Source organism: Rhinoderma darwinii, chromosome 1 (genome assembly GCF_050947455.1).
Source record: "Rhinoderma darwinii isolate aRhiDar2 chromosome 1, aRhiDar2.hap1, whole genome shotgun sequence".
Classification (NCBI taxonomy): Eukaryota; Metazoa; Chordata; class Amphibia; order Anura; family Rhinodermatidae; genus Rhinoderma; species Rhinoderma darwinii.
Genome location: NC_134687.1, coordinates 91,821,703 through 91,849,264, shown reverse-complemented (window position 1 = coordinate 91,849,264; position 27,562 = coordinate 91,821,703). Strand labels below are relative to the sequence as shown.

The following is a 27,562-nucleotide window of genomic DNA, read 5'->3' as shown; positions in this document are numbered from 1 at the left end:
GATCCGTCAGATGTCATATGTACAGAGGTACTGTCCCCTAGATGTATTGCTTTTAGGGGAGAATATCTCTGTACATACGGCGCCCAATGGAGCCTGCACAGCAGTACACACAGCAGTGTGGATCTGTACTCAGCTACCGTACAGCCTCAGTGCACCGACTCTGCCGAATGCATGAAGCCTTACTTTTGCGGTTCTGAGAAACTTTTTCAGGAAAAAATAAATTACATCTATAAACTCTTGTGAACAGTTATGTGCTTAATTTGGAAAACAAAGTGTAAACCATAGGAATCTGTCTCTATTACGCTAGATTTTTCTTTTTGTTTATTTTGCAGTATGTTTTTCACTCTGCAACTAATCTAAAATGATCCAAAATCTGCCAAATCAACATGAGTTTTCTCATTTTATCACCCATTGACCATATATAAGGCTTCGCATTAGTAGATTCCATAAAAAATGCTAGACAAAAAAGCAGAGCACGCAGCGCTATTTCATCCGGTAAAATGACGGACACCCTGACAGAAACTCAATAGACCTTATTATAGTCATAGGGGTCCATCGGGCGCCATTAGTGTACGTCATGTGACAGATCTGGCGCTGCAGTCATTTTCATTGTTCTGCTCCTATAAGATGTGAACAGATGTGAGCCTTAAAGGAAATGTGTCATCAAAAAATTACTCATGGCTTGAATCAAGTTTTTATGTTAAACTTATTTTTTCAGCATTTTTGGAAATTTTGGTTTTAATTTTTCATGTTACTATCTATATATAAAAAAAAGTCTTGAAATCCTGCAGTTTTCACTCTGGGGAAAGAGTCTCATAATTGACTGACTCTTCTTGTTCTATAGAGATCACCTAGACAGGATGGCTGCCCCCATAATCATATACAGAGAATAAAATAAAAAATATATACAATCAGAAAATAAAAATAGACTAGAAAAAAAAGATTATGTTTCAGTACCTGGTTTTAATTAGTAAAAAAAAAAAAAATTAGGTGATACATTCCCTTTATAAAATAAAAAAATAAATAAAAAAGCTCACGATAGATCCTGTAACAGTAATGTTTGAGAGAACAGATGAAGACTGATGCACTTTGGGATTAGTTTTAGTCCTATAGCAATTAGTAGAATACCTCAATCAGTTAGTCAGCACTGTTTTTTATTTTAACAAAATACATACTGCAAAAAAATTGGAATGTACATGTAATCTTACTCATTTTAGTTTGTGAAATTCCAGTTATGGTATTTTACTGGATAAATATGCTCTTAAATAAATGTGTATGGAAAATATACTGTATTTCTCATTCCAAGTTCCTTCAGGCCTCAGTATGGGTCACAGATGTAAAATGACTTAATACCCTGGTCTTTGCTTTTTAGGTACATGAGGTTAATGGCCTGACAAACTAAGCAAAATACTTTTATTCTATCTGTAGAAACAACTACAATATTGCACAATATGGACATGATTATGGATACGAATGCAATGGAGAATTGTTTGTATTTGACTGCGTAATGTGGCAAACTTGTAAAACTAGAAGTTGTGTTTAATGCCACGCATGCACACATTTCCTCTATAAGGCTATGTTCACACAGGGCGGAAACCAGTGGCGTAACTACCGCCGTAGAAGCCGTAGCTAGTGCTACGGGGCCCGCGGCATGAGGGGGCCCGTGTCGCCCGCCGGCACGGGCCCCCACCATGGCCGCAGGCTCCGCTAGCAGCCGCTATGGCTGCTACAGCGCGACACCACTGAACACTACGGCAGAGCAGGGAGGTATCTCCGCCGCTCTGCCATTAAACAAAAGACATGTATCCCCTATCCACAGGACAGGGGATACATGTGTGATCGCTGGCATTGATAGGGAGAACGGGGGACTGTATGGCGTTCCCTACAGGGGGGGCTGTATGGCGTTCCCTACAGGGGGGGGGCTGTATGGCGTTCTCTACAGGGGGGGCTGTATGGCGTTCTCTACAGTGGGGGCTGTATGGCATTAGTACCATACAGGCCCCTCTGTAGATAACGCCATACAGTCCCCCTGTAGATAACACCATACAGTCCCCCTGTAGATAGCGTCATACAGACCCCCCTGTAGATAACGCCACACAGCCCCCCCTGTAGATAACGCCACACAGTCCCCCCTGTAGATAACGCCATACAGTCCCCCCTGTAGATAACGCCACACAGCCCCCCCTGTAGATAACGCCACACAGTCCCCCCTGTAGATAATGCCACACAGTCCCCCCTGTAGATAACGCCACACAGTCCCCCCTGTAGATAACGCCACACAGTCCCCCCTGTAGATAACGCCATACAGTCCCCCTCTGTAGATAACGCCATACAGTCCCCCTCTGTAGATAACGCCATACAGTCCCCCCTGTAGATAACGCCATACAGTCTACAGGGGAGGCTGTATGGCGTTATCTACAGGGGGGGCTGTATGGCGTTATCTACAGGGGGGGCTGTAAAAAAGGCACTATCTACAAGGGGGGGGGTTGTGTGACACCCAGGGGAGGGGGGGCCCCAATCAAAAGTTTGCTATGGGGCCCAGTCTTTCCTAGTTACGCCCCTGGCGGAAACGCTGCGTAAAAGCACACAGCGTATCCGCCCTGTGTGCCAAAATTCACGTCCCTCTGATGTCCTGACATCATGACGCTCTGCAGCCCTGGGATGACGTTTCATCCCATGTGACTGCTGCAGCCTGTGATTGGATGCAGCGGTCACATGGGATAAAACTCAACATCTGCTATTTGTTGCTGGTTTTACCTCTGCATTGAATTCAATGGTAAAATCCCGCAACAAATAAGCAGCGTTTACGCAAATACAATTGACATGCTGCGGATTTTAAAAAAAACGCACCGCATGTCCATTTCTGAGCGTTTTTTCCGCCCAGCATTTACGCAAAATCTCATGCACTTTGCTGCTGCTGTATTATGCTGCGGATTTTCCGCAACAAAATCCATTGTGGAAAATCCGCAGTATTTAAGCTACGTGTGAAATTACCCTAACTGTTTTAGATGGGTCTATCAATTATTTACAGTATTATATTCATATTTTCTACATTATTTCTGTTACGTTTTTAAAGACCATAGCTCTGTTGGCATTTATGCATTACATAGCAACATACTGAAAAAGTAGCTATATGTTGTATTCCAGAAAAGTGAAATATGACATATGGGTTAAATGCGCTGAATATTACATTACTTACCCTTATAGTGTGTGATATGACTGTAGGGGGCATTTTGCTAATCGGAGGAAATGCAACTGTCTCCTTTTTTTCCTATAAAAAAGTAGATTGTTAACCTTTTTACCATAAAACTCTATTTATTATATAGTCACAAGAAACAACAAAATACAAATGACTCACTGTGAGGTCTGAGATTGACAAATTTAACTAAAGCTTTGTTCACATCTGCGTTGTGCCTTCTGCTTTAACAGATCCATCTAAATTTCAAAAAATGTGCACAATAAGGGTATGTTCACACGGCCTATTTTCGGACGTTTTTCGGGCCATAAACGGCCGGGTAAAAAAATCGGCTGTGAAAAAGAAGTGCAGGTCGCTTCTTGGGACGTTTTTGGAGCCGTTTTTCATAGACTCTATAGAAATCAGCTCCAAAAACGTCCGTAAAAAACACTGCGAAAAACGCAGCGAAAATTGCGAGTGGCTTAAAAAACGTCTGAAAATCAGTATTTTCAGACGTTTTTGAGTTTGCGTGTGAACATACCCTAATAAATAATCAAACCGAAAAAGCAGCATGAATCAATGTGGCCCAATAAGAAGTGAATAGAATATACAGGTATATTAGGTTGCATGGGCTGATTCTAGGGTGTTAAACCCAAAAAGCATCACACCTGAATATATTAAACCGAAAAAAATGGATGCTGAGGAGCAGAAAAGTAATGAGAAATAGAAAAATACTTTATTGACATGAAAGATAACAATACAATAATGATAAAAAATCCATAGACCAACAGTTAAAAAACGGAAACTCAACTGGGTATTACCCAAATACGCACAAATTGCTAGTTGAAATGTATATTGGCCCTACAATGAAAATGTTAAACAAAACTAATAACATGATCATCTATAACTATGACATAAATTTGTTATAGTTGTATGAAATATATACAAATAGTCATCAAAGATAATAGATATTACCAAGTACGAGTGTGGCCCATCAAAGTAATGTAGTCATGGGGTAAGTACCACATGTAAACGTGTTGCCGTTAGCAATGTGGACACAGTAACGGTATATGCAAAATACTACAGAAGCATATGTGCACCTCATAGAAAATGATGACTAATAGATAAAAACAATAAGCAATATTTTGTAACTGCACAAGCATAATGATAAGCAACATACGTATAGTGTGCATACAAATGGTCAATGTACATTGGAGGGATAAGAGGGGTCAGAGGGGTGAGATTCAGTTGTCAGTGTGTGTATGTCAACCACGTTTCCAAACCTCTTTTAGAATGCTGGTTCATTTTTTTCCGTTTACCATGAAATTGGCAATTCTACCTTTGGCTGCTTTCAATGATATAGTTAGTGTTGGCTCTGAGACCAAATTGAACATAAATTTAATTTAATACTGAATATAACTTATGATCTTATCCCACTTTTCATGCTACATGTCTTAAAATAGATTAAAATGATGCATTTATGTACGTGGTTAATTTAATTTACTAGTGAACTGAGTTACTGTATGTATCTCACTAATAAGCGCATAAGGAGCCTCAGCTTAAATGGGCTCTGTCAGGTCTCCCATGCTCCTCTATCTAAGGGCAGCATAGAATAGCTGAAGAGATGATGACCCGGTGATATATATATATACACTTCTCAACATTGAAATTAAAACACCAAGAAGGAAAAGTTTTGGAATTCTGGAAATTACAGGATGGATAGACATGTTAATGATATGCAAATGATAAAAAAAATAAAAAAAAAATATTCCAAACATCTTGAGTTATTCAGTATAGAGTATGAGCACCATGTGCAGAAATACACGCACTCCCACGCCTTGGCATGCTATTAATGTGATTATTAATGGTTGTCTGAGGAATGTTATGCCACTCTGAATGCACTTTGGCACGCAAATCATCAAGATTGGCTGCTGGCAGCTCCCTTTGCAATTGCCGACCAATGACGTCCCAGATATGCTCGATGGGAGACAAGTACGGAGACGCTGGAAGTCAAGGTAGCACGATTAGGCCACGCAGGCTGCTGACAGTAGCTTGAGCAACATGCGGCCTCGCGTTTTTCTGTTGAAAAATGTCTTTTGGGACACATTCGAGCTGTTAGCGTTCCTGAAATGAAGACTAGAGGGGTCCGGCTACCGTACATTGTCACCCCACACCATAATCCCGGGAGTGGGACCGGTGTGATGTTGCCTTGTGAAGGCCTCTTCATGGCATTGCCCACGTGGTCTCTAGACGAATCTCCAGCTATCATTACGTCCGAGACAAAAGCGGGACTCATCGCTGAAGAGGATAGACCTCAATTCCAGCCTCCATTGTGGTCTTGCTGTGCACCATGTAAGCCTTTGAGAGCGGTGGCGTGTGGTCAATGCTACAACTGTACCTGGACGTCTGGTTCGAAGGACAATGTCGTGCAAACACCTTCTGATGGTTTGTGTCGACACTGGTTGCCAGCTTAGGCCTGGAATGTGACATCCAATTTCACTTGCAGTACAGAATGGATCATTACGCACCACTCTTCCAATCAGACAGTCCGTCCGTGCAGAGTGGCACTATGACAATTTTATCTTAGTTTACAGGTGCAGAAATGTTGGAAAAGTAAGGAACTGAAGACATCTGAGCGGCAAACTCTGCAGAAATGGGTCGTGGCCGGGAAACATCGTCATGTAGGTCTCGCTGTAATCCAGTACAAGCCTACCTCCAGTAATCAGGCACCAGCCTGCCATCAAGGTACCATCTGCCAGTGACTGTCCTTTACTTATCTGGCCAGCAGCTACTCCGTTTCGGCAGAGTTGCCCAGTGGGTCCACATTCCCAGTGGACGTAACGGTTTGCTCAGGCAATGGACCCCACTGGAAATACGGCAGTTCAAGTCATGCAAGATGATATGCGAGACCTCCGATTACGCCAGGATCAGCTGCTACAGACGGTTAATCCCATCGCAAGTGTCTGTGACGAGTCCAGTGTCCATGCCCAGTTCTGTATCCGTGTTCAGTCCTGCATCCTGAGTCCAGTGCCCGTGACGAGTCCAGTGTCCGTGACGAGTCCAGTGTCCGTGACGAATCCAGTGTCCGTGACGAATCCAGTGTCCGTGACCAGTGCAGTGTCCGTGACCAGTCCAGTGTCCATGACCAGTCCTGTATCCTCAGTCCAGTGTCCGCGAACAGTCCTGTATCCTGAGTCTAGTGTCGATGACCAGTCATGGTTCCAGTAATCCAGCACAAGCCAACTTCCGATAATCCTGCACAAACCAACTTCCGATAATCCAGCACAAGCGAGTTTCCGATAATCCAGCACAAGCCAGTTTCCGATAATCCAGAACAAGCCTGCTCTCAGCCATCCAGCACAAGTCTACCTCCAGTAATTGGGCACCAGCCTGCTATCAAGGTACCATCTGGCAGTGACTGTCCTTTACTTGTCTGGCCAGCAGCTACTCTGTTACGGCGGAGTAGCCTAGTGGGTCCACATTCCCAGTGGACGTTACAGTTCTGGTGCGGTATATATGAACTGAGCTTTGTTCTGGTACTGTATTTATGTACTAAGCTTGGTTCTGATGCTGTATATGTGTTCTGAGCTTGGTTCTGGTGCTGTATATACAGTGAAGGAAATAAGTATTTGATCCCTTGCTGATTTTGTAAATTTGCCCACTGTCAAAGACATGAACAGTCTATAATTTTTAGGCTAGGTTAATTTTACCAGTGAGAGATAGATTATATTGAAAAAAAAAACAGAAAATCACATTGTCAAAATTATATATATTTATTTGCATTGTGCACAGAGAAATAAGTATTTGATCCCTTTGGCAAACAAGACTTAATACTTGGTGGCAAAACCGGTGTTGGCAAGCACAGCAGTCAGACGTTTTTTGTAGTTGATGATAAGGTTTGCACACATGTTAGATGGAATTTTGGACCACTCCTCTTTGCAGATCATCTGTAAATCATTAATATTTCGAGGCTGTCGCTTGGCAACTCGGATCTTCAGCTCCCTCCATAAGTTTTCGATGGGATTAAGGTCTGGAGACTGGCTAGGCCACTCCATGACCTTAATGTGCTTCTTTTTGAGCCACTCCTTTGTTACCTTTGCTGTATGTTTCGGGTCATTGTCGTGCTGGAAGACCCAGCCACGAGCCATTTTTAATGTCCTGGTGGAGGGAAGGAGGTTGTCACTCAGGATTTGACGCTACATGGCTCCATCCATTCTCCCATTGATGCGGTGAAGTAGTCCTGTGCCCTTAGCAGAGAAACACCCCCAAAACATAATGTTTCCACCTCCATGCTTGACAGTGGGGACGGTGTTCTTTGGGTCATAGGCAGCATTTCTCTTCCTCCAAACACGGCGAGTTGAGTTAATGCCAAAGAGCTAAATTTTAGTCTCATCTGACCACAGCACCTTCTCCCAATCACTCTCAGAATCATCCAGATGTTCATTTGCAAACTTCAGACGGGCCTGTACATGTGCCTTCTTGAGCAGGGGGACCTTGTGGGCACTGCAGGATTTTAATCCATTACGGCGTAATGTGTTACCAATGGTTTTCTTGGTGACTGTGGTCCCAGCTGCCTTGAGATCATTAACAAGTTCCCCCGTGTAGTTTTCGGCTGAGCTCTCACCTTCCTCAGGATCAAGGATACCCCACGAGGTGAGATTTTGCATGGAGCCCCAGATCGATGTCGATTGACAGTCATTTTGTATGTCTTCCATTTTCTTACTATTGCACCAACAGTTGTCTCCTTCTCACCCAGCATCTTACTTATGGTTTTTGTAGCCCATTCCAGCCTTGTGCAGGTCTATGATCTTGTCCCTGACATCCTTAGAAAGCTCTTTGGTCTTGCCCATGTTGTAGAGGTTAGAGTCAGACTGAATAATTGAGTCTGTGGACAGGAGTCTTTTATACAGGTGACCATGTAAGACAGCTGTCTTTAATGCAGGCACCAAGTTGATTTGGAGCGTGTAACTGGTCTGGAGGAGGCTGAACTCTTAATGGTTGGTAGGGGATCAAATACTTATTTCTCTGTGCACAATGCAAATAAATATATATAATTTTGACAATGTTATTTTTTTTATTTTTTTTTTATATAATCTATCTCTCACTGGTAAAATTAACCTAGTCTAAAAATTCTAGACTGTTCATGTCTTTGACAGTGGGCAAACTTACAAAATCAGCAAGGGATCAAATACTTATTTCCTTCACTGTATGTACTGATCTAGGTTCTGGTGCTATATATATTTACCTCATCTTAAATTTATATTTACGCCAGGAGGTGAAGCCTAATCAGCTTGCTGTCAGTGAATGACTGACCGATCTAATACATTGCACTAGACAGGTAGTGCAATGTATTAGAAAAAACAAACATCAGACAGTTGGACCTTCAAGTCCCCTAGTGGGACTTAAAACTAAATGTTAGAAAATGTGAACAAAACAAGTTCTAAAACATATAATAAAAGTTTAAAATAAAATAAAACACAATCGCCCTTTTCTCTTATCAAGTCCTTTATTATTCAAAAAATAAAATAAACCATACATATTTGGTATCGCCGCGACCGTAACGGACTGAAATATAAAAATATTATGTTATTTATTCCACGCAGTGAATGGCGTAAAACAAAACTATACCAGTATTTCTGTTTGTTGGTCACTTTGCCATACATATATTGGAATAAAAGTGATCAAAAAGTCGCATGTATCCAAAAATGTTACCAATAAAAACTATAGCTCATCTCGCAAAAAACAAGCCCTCATACAGCTCTGTCGACTAAAAAATGAAAACGTTATGGTTCTCACAACTTGGCGACAGAAAAAAATTAATTAATTTTACAAAAGTAATTTTATTGAGCAAAAAGTTGTAAAACATAAAAAAGTTCTATCAATTTAGTATCAGCGGAATCGGACTGACCTGCAGAATAAAGGTAACATTTAATTTATAACGCATGGTGACTGCTGTATAAAAAAACCTCTAAAAAACTATGCCAGAATTGCAGTTTTTTGATCACCTTGCCTCCCAAAAAATAGGATAAGAAGTGATCAAACAGTCCCATGTACCCCAAAATTGTACGAATAAAAACTACAGCTCGCCCTGCAAAAAAACAGTCCTCACTATGTCTACCAAAAAATAAAATTAGTTAAGACTCCAATAAGCCAGGAAAGAAAAAATATGCAACTGTGCAGGCCCGAGGGGAACATTTCTTCTGTTTCAAGAGGCGAATTATCAAGGCCCTAAAATTAGGGAACCAGGAACGGTAGGGCCCAAACATATCCAGTGGAAGCGAGGCTGCCCGTATTATACCAGGACAACACTCTCCCAGCAAAATTCCCCAAATTACAAAGGTGCAAAGTGTGTATCAAAAGGGGGGTAAGAAAGGACACCATTTATGAGTGCGACACCGGCCTATGCAGAAAGGATTGCTTCACAGCAAAATATCTATGGATTATTTTATAGTGTTTTTTTTTACCTCATTATTATACCACCTGACTATGCCCCTGATATACTTTGCCTAGCTTACACATGCCCCCACATTATAAATTGAAAAACCAGTAACACTCCAAACAAAACTACTACCAAGCAAAATACATGCTCCAAAAGCCAAATGGCGCTCCCTTCCCTCTGAACCCTACAGCGTGCCCAAACAGCAGTTTACTTCCACATATATGGCATCGCCATACCCGGGAGAACCCTTTTAACAATTTTTGGGGTGTGTGTCTCCAGTGGCACAAGCTGGACACGACATATTTGCCACTAAAATGGCACATCTAGGGAAAAATTTAGATTTTTTTTACATTGCACCATCCGCAGCGCAATCATTTATGGAAAAGACTTGTGGGGTCAAAATGCTCACTACACCCCTTAATAAATGCCTTGATGGGTGTAGTTTCCAAAATGGGCTCACTTCTCTACTGTTTCTTTTATTACTTCACATAAAAACAGCTCTGCAATTGTGAACCAATACTTTGTAAATCGCCAAATTAGGCCTCAGTTTCGCATGGTACTCTTTCACTGGTCGAATGTCCAGGTAAAAGATTAGGGCCACATGTACGGTGATTCTAAAACCGGGAAACACAGCATAATAATTAGAGAGCTGTCTTGTTATGGTGGCACAAGCTGGGCACCACATATTGGAATATCTATGAAAAAAATACAATTTTCACTCTGCAACATCGAGTGCACACTAATTTCTGCAAAACACCTGCGGGGTTAACATGCTCACTACACCCCTAGCTGAATACCTTGAGGGGTGAAGTTTGCAAAATGGGGGTAACTTCTGGGGGGTTTCCACTGTTTTGTTCACTCAGGGGCTTTGTAAATTCTACATAGCGCCCAGAAACCTATCCAGCAAAATCTACACTCCAAAATCCAAATGGCGCTCCTTCCCTTCTGAGCCCTACTATGTGCCCACACAGCAGTTTATGACCACATATGGGGTAGTGCCGTACTCAGGAGAAATTGCTTTACAAATGTTAGGGTTCTTTTTTCATTTATTTGTTGAGAAAATGAAAATTTTTAAACTAAAGCTACATCTTCTTGAAGAAAAGGGATTGTTTTTATTTTCACTGCCCAATTCTAATAAATTCTATGAAACACCTGTGGGGTCAAAATGCTCACTACACCCCTAGATGAATTCTTCAAGGGGTGTAGTTTCCAAAATGGGGTCACTTGTGGGGGGTTTCCACTGTTTTGTCTTGTCAGGGGTTTTGCAAATGCGACATTGCCTCACAGAAATTAGTGTGCACTCGATGTTGCAGAGTGAAAATGGTATTTTTTTCATGTGAGATTCCAGCAACGGATACGAAATCTCGCGAGATTACGGAGGTAAACGAGATTTCGTATCCGTTGCTGGAATCTCACAGAAAAGATTCAGAAGTGTCAGGATTCTGAATACACATGACGTCCAGGCTGGATGGTCATGTGTATTCATTATCAGGACACTGGATTAACGTTAATCAAGCAGAATCGCTGTTTATGTGGCTGCAGATCATGTTCTAGTAAGAACGCGATTCTGCTGTCTAAATGAATGGAGAAGAGTACATGATGCCGATTGGTCAGCATCATACACTCCTCTGTACAACGCCCACTTGGTCGAAAGTAAAAATACGCCCACTTGGGCATTAAGAAACTCATTAGCATAAACCAAAATCTCTCCTTACATTATTTATTTGGTAATGCTGTTCAGGCCCTGTTCACACTATGTTTGTGTTACACTTCTCAGGTACAGTATATTAATAAAAAAATAAGTATACAGTAAAAAAGGGGGTGCACAGATATCCTTTTTTTTTGGTTGCGGATATAAATTATATGTTTGTTGAATACATTCCACTTCATAATCTCGTCATTGAGTTTTATTGTAAAGTAAAATGTGTAACGTTGTAGATTCTATTTTTGCGGTGATGTGTTTAGCAGGCTATGCCATTCAATACCTTCAACAAAAAACCCTCCATCTATTTTTGGAGTACGTTGCCCAAAAAAGTCTGCACAAGTATTATTATGATAATTTTTATAATACGAGTTAAATTACATTAATTACATTTAACAAAATAAATGTCCAATACATTTACCTACCAAAGTTTCAGGATTTTAATCATCTTTAATTAGGAAACCATTAGCAAATTATTAATGAAAGTTTTCTGTGATATGCCTTTCAGTATTGGGATTGCCCCCAAAACAATGCTAACATTTTGGGGCAATACTGAAAGGTATATTACAGAACACTTTTATTAATAATTTGCTTACCTCCAAATATAAGTTTATACTTTACCCTATGAATAGCCAATATATATTATGACCTAACGTAATATACTTCATACAGTAGTATACAGTATGTCTATACTCGTGTATACTGTGAGTGGCTGTATTTGCACTCCCTGCTAAGTACACTATATTATCTAGTATAGAATAATATCAACTATAAATACTTTAGACTGAGTTAATATCTATTGACGTAAGAACTAGTTCAACAAATGTTGCAAAACTAGCCGGGTTACTTACTTTCTGTACATTTTTCCGAGGAGTAATCCTTTTCATATACAGAGTCCACATTCTTCTTCAGTGGGGTTAATACATCACTAACTATTGATAAAAATCTTCAAATTCAATATACCACTAGGTGCAATCCAGAACATAAAAAGAAACCTGAGAATATTCTAAATCTTATAATAAGATCTTATTATTAAAGTGGAGGTATATCATTACGGGCCCCATGAAGGAAATTGCGCTTACGTGTGCCGTTTTGTGCTATTATATTGGTTCAGTAAGTAGATGAGCTTCGGATGAGGCAATTGACAAAAATTCCAATAATTCTCTAGTTTTCAGAATCCATAAATCAGTTTATTCACTAAGTCCATTCCATTAAATCCAGTTTAGCACTGCCTTGAAAAACGGCACCGCATTTATAACATATATGCAGGATGGATGACTATGCAGCATGGATGACTATGACTAGACAGCATGGATGACAGGTCCTATTTATCTAAGCGTCAAGTGGCATATTTAAAAAGGATAAAAACGAACATTGGAATAGAAGTGATAATCCAGCTGACTGAAGTAAATGTATGGCAGATATCCTTGTATCAATAAGTTTTGGCTGTTGAGTTTCTATTTTTAGAAAAATAAGTATTTTAGTCTTCAGGAGGTATTTGAAGGAGATTGTCCTGCGAGAACCTTCGGATCCCCATATGTAGAAAAAACAGTGTCACTTTCACCTGCTGGAGCACTTTAATGGACACTGTCCAAAGGAAGCTCCTTAGTCAGGACCAACTGACGTCCCCTTAGCAACAAACACTCTACCTGTTTGTGTTCTCTCCTGGAGGGCACCGCAGCTCTGCTGCTAATTACACACCCCTCCCTCCATTTATTTAACAACAGGTCGGAGCTGTCAATCGCCCAAACCACAATGGAGGAAGTGGGATCGCTGCATTCCCACACATTACATGCTACTTAGTTGAATCGTACATTGCACAAAGAAGCACTGAGCTTGTGTACGTCTGCTAGATACAGTGAGAAACAATGACAGTAACACATTTCTATAAAAAAAAACATTATGTAAATGGATAGTATTGACAACCCAACTCAATGAACATGCAGAACAATTAAATGCATAATGGCAATATTAATACTATATTAATATAATAAAAAAATTTTTTTTAAAAAGGGATCTCCAAACAGAGAATATTTGCAAATATATAGCATTCATTATAACTATTAATTTTTGGGCTGTTGAAGAATGGAAGCTAAAGAGTATGCCAAATTCTCATTTAATGTGAAAAAAACAGCAATGTGAAAGGCAAAACTAGATCATATTCTCTTGAAATAATATGAGAAATACGGGGTCTCCTACTTAGTTGAAAGTCGGTTTTACAGGGGCGGTCAGTCAGAAGTTTAGCATTGCATTAATAACTGCAGTAGGGGTAACCAATAGTGGGGGTGAAATGTAATTCATACCTATAAGCACATAGAGATATCATGAAGTAATTAGTAATGGGGTACCTCTCAGATTGTAAATTACTTCATGAGTTTTAGAATATAAAGGACTCTTTTCTTTCCTCATGGGATTCCCCCATCTCCACAGGTACCAAAAAGGAGTAAACTCGGGTAGGAGGAACATGAGTCATGCCATCTTCTTCTCCACTCTAAATAGGAATGGGGGTGGTGAACAAGCACTAGACTATCTTGTCCCAGGGTGTGGGGGGGGGGGGGGTGTATTGAACTAAACTGGAACTAAGCTCAGCCAACAACACATTCATGTATTCATGTACTGGGCACATTTATTGTTAGAAAGTGTTAGAAATCTAACATAAATTAATTGCACTTGTCTCTGAAGCCCCATCCACTTTTATGAATGTGTTGGAAAATGTGGCACAGGGCTTCGTCAATAGGGCATTAAGTTTAAACGCCATATTTTTTTTTAAGGTATTTGTGCCAGAAAAGTGATGTAAATACATTGATAAATGTGCTACCCTGAGGCTGAATTACTGGAACTGATACTCAGAATTAAAGAATTGTCCACGACCGGACAACTGATGACCTATCAGATAGGTCATCAGTTAATGATCAGTGCGGGTCCAACACCCGGACCCTGCACCGATCAGCTGCCTGCAGGCACCGGATGTTATTGCACAGTATGCAGTGTATGGAGCAGGAAGCAGATGGCTCCGTACATTGCATAGCGGCAGTGCTGCAGTACTGCAGCTCGGCAGCTAATCCGTGACCGGAGCCATCTGCCCGGAGCCCACCAGAACAGCTTGTACGGTTGTGGACAACCCCTTTAAGACCTGTTTTCCAAATTGACGTTGCCTTAGGCACTGTACTACTCAGATTATGAATTGGAAAAAGACAGCGCAATATCGCAATCAACAGAAGGAAATGGAATTGGAGAAGATATAATTGCAGAAAATCGCAGTTGCAGGAGAATTGTATGGCCCAGTTTGTGGAAGATGCGACAAGAAGTGATGCTCTGTTATATCTGATAATTTCTAGCAATACAGAACTTGTTGGGAATGACGCTGTATGTAAAAACCTTGGTAACAATGACCACATGATATTTTCATTTTACATAAACTATAAAAAAAGCAAACACAGACTGGGAGGGCAAAAGCACAATTTTAAGAGGGCCAATTTCCACAGGTTGAGGACTGAACTTCAGGACATAGATTGGAAACTAATGTCAAATAACGGTACAAATGATAAAATCTGCTTTGGGTGATTATACTACAAAATGTATTTCTATAGGTAACAAGCATAAATGACTAACATTAAACCCCACATTGCTTACACCTACTGTAAAAAGGGTGATTAATCACAAGAAAAGATGGAAGAAAAATGCATTTAAAAATTAAAAACTGAGCGTTCAGCTTTGGTTTTTGAAAATTACAAACAGCTGATAAAAATATGTAAAAAAGCAAAAAAAAACAGTAAAAATACAAAATTAAAGGCAGGTGGCCAAAAAAAGAAAAACAAATCCTAAAATATTGCTGTTTAGGAATAGAATAACCTGTCTGCTTAACTTCAAACCTGTGCTCCAGTTGTGTGTGGTATTGCGTATTGCAACTCAGACTTATTAACTTCAATAGAGCTGAGCTGCAATAACCGATATAACCCATGGACAGGTGTGTTGCTGTATCTAAAGGAAAGTGGTCATGTTTTTTTAATCCTGGACAACTCCTTTAAATGCAAAAAAAAAACAAGGTCAGAACATGTAGGACCCCTAAATAGTGATAACGGAGAGTTAATCAGGGGGGTGGGTCAAGAGAAGGCAGAGTTACTAAGTGGGTTCTTTAGCTCTGTATTTACAACAGCAGAAAGAGCAGCTGATATAGCCGGTGCCAGTGCTGTTAACCCATCAATTATACTGAATTGGCTGGCTCTGGTCCAAGATAGGTTAAATAAAATAAATGTGAACAAGACCCTGGGACCAGATGGGTTACACCCAAGAGTTCTTAAATAACTTAGTTCAGTTATTTCTGTACCCTGTTCATAATATTTTAAGAATTTCCCGCGACTGGTATAGTGCAAATGGACTGGCATAGGGCAAGTATGGTGCACATTTTCAAAAAAGTCTTTAGGCTACCACAGGTGATTGTAGACCAGTAAGCTTAACATCCATCGTGGGGAAAATGTTTGCGGGGCTATTAAGGAACTATATACGTTAATTAGTCTTGAAAAGAGACGTCTAAGGGGGGACATGATTAACTTGTAAAGGTATATAAATGACCTGTACAAAAAATATTGTGAAAACCTGTTCCATGCAAAATCCACTCAAAAGACAAGGGGGCACACCCTCCGTCTGGAGAAGGAAAGGTTCAATCTTCAGCGGCAACAAGCCTTCTTTACTGTGAGAACTGTGAGGCCTCAAGCACACGACCGTGTTCGGTCCGTGATATACAGACCGCATGTCAGCCGCAAAACATGTTTCAGTACGGGACAGTATTCCCGCAGGGAGGCATGGACTCATGGCATCATACATAACTATAATGCTAGGAGCCCGGCTCCCTGAACTGTGTTCGGTTCGGGACATGTGACTGAAGTGCAGTCCGTATATCACAAACCGAACATGCTTGTGTGCATAAGGCCTGAATCTGTGGAATAGTCTATTGCAGAAGCTGGTCAAAGCAGGAACAGTAGATTGCTTCAAAAAAGGCTTAGATCATTTCTTAGAACAAACTAATATCAGCACTTATATCAATGCATAAAATTCTAATTTGAATGTTGATTCATTCTGATCGCCACTTGGGATCAGGAGGGAATTTTTTCCTTTTCTAGGGCAGGTTGGTTCATGCCTTTTTTTGTTTTACCTTCCTCTGGATTAATAGGGGTAACGTTCTAAAGTTTATCCATATTCCTTCCCTTTCTCCCATCCCTTGGTTGATCTTGATGGCCATATGTCTTTTATCAACTGTGCTATGTAAGTAAGTAACTATGTCACAAAAATTCAACACATGATAAATATATTTGCGATTATCAAGTAGTGTGTGATTTATTTTTTTGCATAGAGAACAATTTGGATAATAGAATAGAAAAGTCAGTAAAGGGTTGCAATAGTCAATTTTCCATTTGTTTATACCCAGAAGATCAAAACCTATATGTCATACATTCCAGTTCTACAACCTTAAAGGCTCTGTACACCTTTGAAATCGACTTATCTTCTTTTTTTCTTTAATAAAAATTAGTCAGTGTGTTATGTGCAACTTCCTAAATAGTTTTTCTTAAAAATTATTTTTACTTTTAGATATACAGCTGCTTTGTATACTGCATACAGAGTAGCTGTATCTTGCGCTGAATATGTCAGGTCCGCGGCACTGACGGATCATTGACAGCGGGTCCTGAGCTGTTATCAATCACATCTATGTTATGAACTTAGATGTGATCGATAACAGGTGGATCCTGCGTGTCAGAGACATGCTGGACCCGCTGACACTGAACCCGTCAGTGCCACTGACCTGACGGATTCAGGTTTCAGCGGTAGATACAGCTGCTCTGTATGCAGGATACAAAGCCGCAGTATCTCAAAAAGTAAAAATAATTTTTAATAAAAAGTATTTAGAAAGTAGCACAAAACACACTGCTAGACAGTTTTATTAGAAAAAAAAATATTTCAAAGGTCTACTTAGCCTTTAATCTCTAGAAGTTTGTGCCCCCCTTTACTAGGAAGGAATGGTCTGACAATTTACACAAGATGATAAATTATTCTGATCACTGTATTACTGTATAGGCACTGTATATCAGACTGAGTATTATGATATATTTAAGGCACTTTCGACACCCCGATCAGTATATACCACTATGGTTGTTCATTTCATTGCCATGGCGGTATAAGGGAACCACATTATAATCTGCCTCTCACTACTATAATTATCTGTCAACAATTACCCATATTAAGTACAATCTATTAGTGTTACACCTGTTTTTCTGTTTGTTTGATGACTATTCACTAAATACCTGGTATATGACCTTTTGTTTTCTTGCAGTTCACAAACTCTGAAAGGACTTAACAAGGGCACACAGCCTGGTACTCTGGGATTCAGATCAGTACTGGTATAAATAGGCAAGGTCACACTAGATCACAAATTCATAAGAGAAGCCCACACCCTAATGTGAGTGTCATTGAGTCATTGACATGGATTTCTATACACCACTATCTTTATTTAGTATGGTCACATTCACTGTTTTAATTATTGGTCATCTTTGCAGTGGCTGTAAAATAGTCACCATATTAATTTATTTGGATCTGGTTCCATTCTACTAGAAGTTTATTTACAGTAACTGCAGGAACTTTACAAGTTTGCTAAGTAGTGTCAGGATGTTGTGTACTCTGGTACATACAACAGCTTCACTCTGGATGGTGTCAGGACTTGTGTTCTGGGCACTGAAGACAAGAGAAGCCAGGAGTCAGATAAATATCTGTTGATTTTTTTACGTCTGGGTATGATCTGGCGTCTGATTAATTTTGGGGTCTGATTTATGGGTCTGCTCTGGGGTCTCATTTAAGGATCTAGTGTCTGACTTAGGGGACTGGTCTGGGGTCTGACTTAGGTGTCTGAATTAATTTAGGGGTCTAGGGGTTGAATTATTTTGAGGTCTAAATTAACTTAGGCGTCTGGTCTGGTGTCAGAAGGAAATTTGTGGTCTGGTCTGAGGTCTAATTTTGGGGTCTGATTTAATTTAGGGGTCTGAATTAATTTAGGGGTTTGCTCTAGGGTTTGATGACTCATGCCACCATCCATCATTTTTTACTTATGTGTCTGATAGTGTGTGTGGTGCTACTGTCCCAACATGCTCTGATAAATTATTAGCTAGAAATTTTGTTCCTAGTTGTACCTGGCAGCAAGTGATGGGCTCCAAATCAGCTTCCAATGGAAGGCTGGACTTTGAAGATCAATCCTTGTATCAAACACTGTTGAAATTTCCCGTTACAAAAAAAACTCTATCCAAAATGTTTTTCTGCAAACACCTCTTAACCAGAAGTGTTACTAACACATTTTGTAATAGAAAATATGAAAAAATTGAATATTATAAATATACCTGCATCAGTCTGGCTGATGAAGTGAAACATCTGCGTATCCCAATGACGGTATTTTCTTTAAACAAATGTAATTTTGCTTCATTTTTCTTCCTGTGTGGTATATTAGCAGTGCAACTCCTCTGAATATAATCCATAGTCATAATCTATGATTTCTTATGTCTACAAATTGTAGTTACTTTTGTGTCCAAATGTAATGAGCTTTTCAAGCATCCGATTGTAAGTCTGTAGAGGAAAAACAAACATAGAAATGTAAAGTTGAAGTGTAAGTTTTGTATTCCATATTCATATAACGTGGTTTTTTGGGGACACTTACTTGGGAAGTGCATGCAAACCCGACGGAAACCTGACCACCCCATTATAAGTCAATGGGATCCATTACGATTTGTTGGTCTCCATTGGAAAGCCCAACTAGCATAGCTATTATGACTCAGTTATGAATTGAAGACATGATATTAGGTGAATAGAGCAAGAAACTGTTGTACACCACTATCTTTATTTAGTATGGTCACATTCACTGTTTTAATTATTGGTCATCTTTGCAGTGGCTGTAAAATAGTCACCATATTAATTTATTTGGATCTGTTAAGAATGTTTCTAAATAGTTAAAAGGGTTTTCTGGGACTTTTGAAAATCTTTCCTAGGACAGGAAATGTTGTAAAATAACAAACTATCTGGTACTTATCCATGAAATTTCCCCCCTTACCTGCCACTGCATCGCAGCTGGTCCCTGGCGCTCTGGTCCTGGAAGCTCCTGCAGCGGTCACGTGCCGCTCATCGGTAACGGAGCGGTGGGGAACAGAGCGGCTAAGCTAGAGTGTGGGGGGGGGGGGCATTTCAGGGGTGAATATCCGATAGTTTATTATTTTACAGCATTCCCTGCCCTAGGAAAGATTTTTTTAAAGTCTTGGAAAACCCATTCAAACGTTACACAATTACTGTAAGATGAGGCATTTATTTTGAAACACATACAGTATGTGTACTTGGTGTATTGTGCCCTCACAGGTATTGCTGAAGAAAATGCTCACATACACCTGTCATATGTGACTATGTTCCATACCTCAATTAATTCATTTTGGCAGGTGTCCATCAATATAGAATATGTGCACCACATTAATAAACATTCATGCATAATCTCTATGGCTACGACAAATATCTGAAAAATCTGGATTATTTTTAAATTAAGCAAAACTGTCTGAGAAGAACATGATAAGAAAAAGATTACAAATAGCTGAGGGGCTGTAAAACACAGTTTTATGTGTAAGGCCCGCGGTAGCTGACCGCCAGCATTCCCCACTTAACAGCATCTGCCACCGCAGGACTCTGATATATTTAGATAGGTATTACCCTCTTACAATTTTATATATAATATGTTGGAGTAATTCACACTAGGTGTACACCACCAATTATCGATATATGAACAAAGGAACGGGGAGTGGGAAAAGTAGTGTGTTACATCAATGTTAAAAATAAAAAATACTTTATTGAATAATTATTAAAAACAATGTTAGATGAAAAAATTTTTGACGTTGTGCCAAAGTCCCCTAGATTGGCACACTGAGACAATATTATGTCTAAATTAATTGCTTCGTTTTATTAAAGATATATGTGTCTAGCCTCCCCCTGTGTATATGCGAGGAGGCTCTGCAATAGTCCCTGATCCAGAGATTAAAGTGTTAATTATTAGCAAATGGCTGTCCCCCTCAGTATCAATGACGAGACAGTCAACCTGCATATGACACTAAAGGTTCCTCCAACGGGCTGTAATTAAAGCCCTGCGGTGGAGAAATCCCTGCATCAATACAACCATATGGGTTGTATGTGCATGTGTCCCATGCAAGTAGACACGGCACAGCAGAGTTGAGACTGTTGCGTGCTAGCTAGTCCTCTATGTATGAGGACTAGCTCACCTTCTCTCAACCCTTCCCATGTGTATGTGACTGACCTCGGCAGCCTTATCTGCACAAAGTAAACACACCTCGATTTAGTGATACAACTGCCTGACAGGCAGAATACTAATGGTTACGTGGGACTGGAGATCACTGTGTGAGCACACTATCTGATCAGTTACTCCTCCTGCAGAGTTGTCCTCACGGAGCAGTTACAGCTCTGCTATGTCAAGCTCATACATAGAGGACTAGCTAGCACGCAACAGTCTCAACTCTGCTGTGCCGTGTCTACTTGCATGGGACACATGCACATACAACCCATATGGTTGTATTGATGCAGGGATTTCTCCACCGCAGGGCTTTAATTACAGCCCGTTGGAGGAACCTTTAGTGTCATATGCAGGTTGACTGTCTCGTCATTGATACTGAGGGGGACAGCCATTTGCTAATAATTAACACTTTAATCTCTGGATCAGGGACTATTGCAGAGCCTCCTCGCATATACACAGGGGGAGGCTAGACACATATATCTTTAATAAAACGAAGCAATTAATTTAGACATAATATTGTCTCAGTGTGCCAATCTAGGGGACTTTGGCACAACGTCAAAAATTTTTTCATCTAACATTGTTTTTAATAATTATTCAATAAAGTATTTTTTATTTTTAACATTGATGTAACACACTACTTTTCCCACCGCAGGACTCTGAAGCTTTGCCAGTGTCTCCTTCCCTTGAGAGGCGGCACACATTGCTCTCTTCTCTGGCCGATGCCCTGACGGTGCGCGTGCGCACTCATCCCCGGACTTAAAGGGCCAGGGCACCAGGAATATCACCCCAGACTAATTCCAGCACGCCTGGGACTTTCAAAGGAACTATGCCACCTTCCTAATTGCCTGAGATGTTGTATATTACGCAGTGTTGGTCTGCAATGGTTCCCAAGCATTATCCTGCACCTCGTATCCCGTTTCCTGTATCTTGTTTCCAATATCCAGTGTCCGTGTTCTGTGTCAGATCCAGCATCCGGTGTCCGTGACGACTTCAGTATCCGTGTCCGGTGTCCGTGCTAAGTTCAGTGTCTGTGATGACTTCAGTATCCGTGTCCGTGCCAAGTCCAGTTTCCGTGAAGACGTCGGTATCCATACCAAGTCCAGTGTCCGTGACGACTACAGTATCCGTGTCCGGCGTCCATGCCAAGTCCAGTGCCCAAGACAACTTCAGTATCTGCATCCTATATCCGAGACAAGTCTGGTTGTCCAGCACAAGCCAGCTTCCAATAGTCCGGCGCAAACCAACTTCTGATAGTCCAGCACATGCTAGTTTCCGATAGTCCGGCACAAGCCAGCTTCTGATTATCCGGCACAAGTCATCTAGCCAGGTACTCTTGTCCTAGAGACTATTATTGACTCTCTTTTGACCAGCTGCTACTCTGCTAGGGCGATGCGGCTCAGTGGGTCCACATACCCCACAGCAGTTTCTTCAGACCATGGATCCCGCTTGTCAATCCATGACGCCGGTCCAAGTAATGCAAGCGGACATGCAAGATCTCCGTGCACACTAGGATCATCTTCTTCAAGCGGTCAGCTCTAATGCCACACGCTTGGATCTTGATCCAGTTGCTGCTCCACCTACTCTACTACCCGCCATCACTCCAGTCGGTTCTGGGTCCGGAATTTCATTGCCACTTCCACCTTGTTACAATGGAGATGCAAAAATCTGTAGAGGCTTTATCAACCAGTGCAATATCCACTTCCAGTTGCATGCACATCTTTTCCCCTCTGATCTGACCAAGGTTGCCTTTATTGTCTCCCTCCTCTGTGGCAAAGCTCTGGCACGGGCGAACCCTATCTGGGAAAGTGAGGGGCTGGAATCTTCCAACCTACAGTTATTCTTGGAGACTTTTCGCCCAGTGTTTGAAGAATCTGGCCGAGCGTCTTCTGCAGCTGCTTTGCTTCTAACTCTCCGACAAGGGGAATCGACAGTAGGAGAATACGCCATCCAGTTCCGTACTTTGGCAGTAGAGGTTGCCTGTAATAATGAAGCCTTGATGGCAACCTTCTGGCAGGGATTAGCTCCTCAAATAAAAGATGAGATGGCGGCTCGTGATCTCCCATCTACCTTGGATGCCCTAATTCTTCTGGCTACACGGATCGACATGAGATTCCAAGAACGCGCCGAGGAAGTTCGTTGGGAAAAAAGGTCCTACAGACTGGTGCCTAAGTTCCAGAGACCCTTGCTACAGCCTTCAGTTGTTGTCCCTGAAGAACCTATGCAGGTGGACAGAGACAGACTGTCTGACCAGGAGCGGCAGCACAGACATTCCGCTTGTCTATGTTTATACTGTGGCCACAAGGGTCATTTTGTGCATCAATGTCCCCAGAAACTCCAGCACCTAGTGTTGATAGGTGAGACTACCCTAGGTGGCCCAACGCCTGCTGCAAAACTCTCTGCAAACTTATGGATTCCTGTGACAATCTCCTCTGGTGAGGAATCGCACTACGTTTCAGCCTATCTGGATTCTGGAGCGGATGCTAATTTCATCCATCAGGCCTTAGTAGACCGTCTCCACTTGCCCACGACTCCTCTGGAGAAACTTCTAGCAGTTGCTTCTCTAAATGGTCAACCTCTAGCAGACCAAATTCTTTCCATTACTGAACCTCTAAAGTTGCAAGTGGGAGTTCTTCACTCGGAACAAATAGCTTTTATGTTCTGCCATAAGCTATTAACCCTATCCTGGTGAGTCTACCAAGGCTTCGCCAAAACACGCTCCTGTCCTTGACTGGAATTTCGGAGAGGTTCTCCAGTGGGTGTCATCACCACTGCCTGCCTCAGGTTCGTTCTTTCCAGTCCCCGATATCTCATTCACTCCCTGGTCTGCCTTTACATTATGCCTGTTTTGCAGATGTCTTTAGCAAGAAGGATGCCGAGGTCCTGCCTCACCATCGTCTTTACGATTGTCCAATTGAATTTCTCCCTGAAGCTTCACCTCCTCGTGGACGGTTTTATGGCCAAGATTTTCACAAAGCTGGAATTACGCGGGGCTTACAACTCGATCCGTATCCGCAAAGGAGACTAATGGAAAACCGCATTCAACACCCGAGACGGCCACTATGAATATCTCGTGATGCCCTTTGGATTGTGTAATGCTCCAGCTGTGTTCCAGGAATTCATAAACAACATAAATCCGGGATCTACTGTATGTCAGTGTGGTGGTGTATCTGGATGACATCTTGATTTATTCACCAGATCTGATGACTTACTGGAAGTATGTTCACCAAGTCCTATCGCAGTAAAGGGGGAATAACCTCTACGCCAAACTTGAAAAGTGCGTATTCGAAAAGAAATCCTTGCCCTTTCTGGGCTATATAATTTCAGATTGTGGACTCCAGATGGATCCAAAGAAAGTTTGGTCCGTCTTAGAGTGGCCACGTCCTCAAGGTCTCCATGATATACAGAGATTTCTTGGTTTCTCAAATTTATATCGCCAGTTTATCCCAATTTTTTCTTCACTTACCGCTCCTATCTCTGCTCTCACCAAGATAGGAATGAATGCTAAGGACTGGACACCTGGGGCAAAGTCGGCATTCACCAATCTCGAGAGCGCCTTCACTTCTGCTTCCATTCTTCACCATACTGATGTGTCCCTCCAATTCTCAGGTTGGCGCTTCTTCCATTGGTGCTGGAGCACTTCTCTTTCAAAGAAACTTAAGGGTAAGGCGGTATCCTGTGGCTTCTTCTCAAAACTGTTCTCTCCTGCAGAACGAAACTACTCAATTGGGGGCCGTGAGTTACTGGCCGTCAAATTAGCCTTAGAAGAGTGGTGGCATTTGCTATAGGGGGCTGCTCACCCTATTATCATCTACACGATCACAAGAACCTCACTTATTTACAGTCTGCACAACGACTGAACCCTCGTCAAGCCAGATGGTCGCTGTTATTTGCCAGATTCCAGTTCCTACTTCATATCCGTCCTGCTGATAAAAATATAAAGGACAAGTCTCAGTCGTTTGAGGCAGATAACAGATAACTCAAAAGAGGTTCCTCAACATATCATTGACGCTTTTAGGATTATTTTGGTTAACTCTCTGCAGATTAAAGACATTCCTACTGGAAAAATCTTTGCTTATCCTACTGACAAGGAGAAAATTCTCATCTGGGGGTCATAATTCCAAGATGACAGGGCACTCTGGTATTTGTAGGACTCTGGACTTTATTTCTCGTCACTACTGGTGGCCCCCGCAGTCCAAAGATGTTGTGGAGTATGTCTCCTCGTGTAAACTTTTGGATGTGAAACTAGACTTTTCTTCTGCATACCACCCACAATCCAACGGCCAAGTTGAAAGGATTAATCAAGTGCTAGAAAATTATCTTCGTCATTTTATATCTGTTCAATACAACAATTGGGTGCATCTTCATTCTTGGGCCAAATTCCCTTACAATAATCACACGAGTGAGTCTAATGCTACATCGTCATTTTTTATTGTCTGCAGCCAACATCCACGTGTTGGTGTTCCTGTACCGGCTACATCTCAAGTGCCTGCAGCCAATTCTTCTTTCTTCAGGCTAGCAGCAAACCAAGTCCGCGATCCTTCAGGCAGTGAATCGCATGAAGAAATATGCCGATAGGAAAAGAAGACTTCCTCCTCAATTTATTCCATGAGTCAAAGTCTGGTTGCCTTCTAAAAATATTTGTTTGAAAATTCCCTCCTACAAACTCGCTCCCAGATTTCTTGGTCCCTTTGAAACCCTGCAACAGATCAACTCTGCGTCTTCAAAATCGCATCTGCCCCCTACTCTTAAGATTCCCAATTCGTTCCATGTGTCCCTCCTGAAACCTATGGTCCTGAACCGGTACAGTAAATCTCCTGGCTCTGCAATTGCTCCCAGCGGTTATTCTGATGTCTTTGAGGTCAAGGAGATCCTGGACTACAAACAGGTAGGAGGGAGGACCTTCTACCTGCTGGATTTGAAGGGTTTTAATCCTGTGGAGAGGTCTTGGGAGCTTGAAGAGAATGTGGATGCCCCAGCTCTCATTAAGAAGTTCCTCTTACGGTCTGGACCTAAGAAGAGGGGGCATAATGGGGGGTACTGTAAGGTCCGCGGATGCTGACCACCGGCATTTCCCACTTACCGGTACCCACGACCGCAGGACTCTGAAGCATTACCGATATCTCCTTCCCGAGAGGCCGGCAAACACTGCTCTCTCCTCTGGCCAATGCCCATAGGGTGCATGCGCGCACTCTTCCCCGGTCTTAAAGGGCCAGCGAGCGCACCAGGAATATCACCCCAGACCAATCCCAGCATACCCAGGACATTAAAAGGAACTCAACTCTGCCCACTTTCTCATTGCCTGAGCAATGTTGTATCTAAACCTGTGTTTGTCTGCAAAGGTTCCCAAGCCTTATTCTGTATCCCGTATCTTGTATCCAGTGTTCGTGTTCGGTGTCAAGTCCAGTATCCATGTTCGGTGACAAATCCAGTGCCAAGTCCTGTGCCTGTGTCAACTTCAGTATCCGTCTCTGCTGTCCGTGCCAAGTCCAGTGTCCGTGACAACTTTTGTATCCATATCCGGTGTCCGTGCCAAGTCCAGTGTCCATGACGACTTCAGTACCTGTGTCCGTGCCAAGTCCAGTGTCCATGACGACTTCAGTACCTGTGTCCGTGCCAAGTCCAGTGTCCATGATGAGTTCAGCATCCGTGTCCGGTGTTCGTGCCAAGTCCTGTGTTTGTGACGACTTTAGTATCTGTGTCTGGTGTCCTTGCCAAGTCCAGTGTCCAAGATTACTTCAGTATCCGTCTCCCTTATCCGAGACAAGCCCTGTTGTCCGGCACAAGCCAGCTTCCGATAGTCCGGCACAAGCCAGCTTCTGATTATCCGGTATAAGTCATCTACCCAGGTACTCTTGTCCTAGAGACTATTATTGACTCTCATTTGACCAGCTGCTACTTCGCTATGGCGGAGCGGCCCAGTGGGTCCACATACCCCACAGCCATGACAATATGTTACTTACAAGAACATTGAATTAGCTAAAAAGGCTCATAATAATTAATAATCACAATAATAATATTCACGTAGTTCCATCATCTTCTGTAGTGCTCTACAATGGTGACAACATACAGAATAAGAACAAGTACAGTTATCAATGTAAAATACTTTGAAACTTCATTGTAATCAACGCAGAAGGAAAAAGTTCTGCCCACAGCAGTTTTTGAGGAAAAGAGTAGAGAGATAATCTATGCGACTTTCATTGATGACCTTTTGTCATTGTGATTTGGACCATTTTAGAAACTTTCATCAGTGCATAAGTAGAGCATCTAGACAAACATATGATAGTGATAAGACCTTACCTCTACCTCTGTGGTCATGTTATTTCTCTCCACCGATCATGGTTTCTTAGACTGTCTTCAAGATGAGTGGGTGATATTCTGAAAGATGCTGCTTATCACACAGAAGCTTGTTTTCTGATGTGGAAGCAGCAGTAGGCTGAGCACTTAGGTATTCATTCCTATGGAAACACACATAATACACTGGGGAGAGAAGGTTAGAGGAAAAGGCCAAACTCCGTAAAGATTCTTTACAGACATTAAAAGCGTTTTAGACTATGTAGGTGAAAGGGCTTGTAAAAAAAATTTTCCCTCTGCTAAGCAACTCCTAGTGTGCACTGCAGTGCCCCACATTACTTTCAATAGGGACAATAGCAAACCAGACAAAATACGATAAGATTTTTTACCACGTAATTTTAGTATTGATGTTACCAAGATGTTGAATTTATAAAATTCATGAGTTCACATGAATACTCAGGTATATCTGACAATGATAATCGGTTGGAGCATTTATCGTTCATGCTTCAAACGTTTTCTCTGTTGTTAGTGGTTAATGTTATAATTGTATACTTTACTATCATCTAAGAAAAATGTATGTGGGACAATAGAAAGAAACCATATTTTCCACAATATAAATTATTTACCATGAATGCCCCA

General features: G+C 41.5%; 1 long non-coding RNA gene across 1 annotated transcript; it reads right to left on the bottom strand.

Annotated features, from left to right (window-relative positions):
* Positions 1 to 3,194: 3,194 nt before the first annotated feature.
* LOC142736445 (uncharacterized) lies at positions 3,195 to 27,078 on the bottom strand. The gene is made up of 3 exons (XR_012880555.1): positions 26,930 to 27,078; positions 18,696 to 18,918; positions 3,195 to 3,271 (listed from the first exon to the last, which is right to left on the bottom strand). It is a non-coding gene; the product is annotated as an uncharacterized LOC142736445 (long non-coding RNA).
* Positions 27,079 to 27,562: the final 484 nt, after the last annotated feature.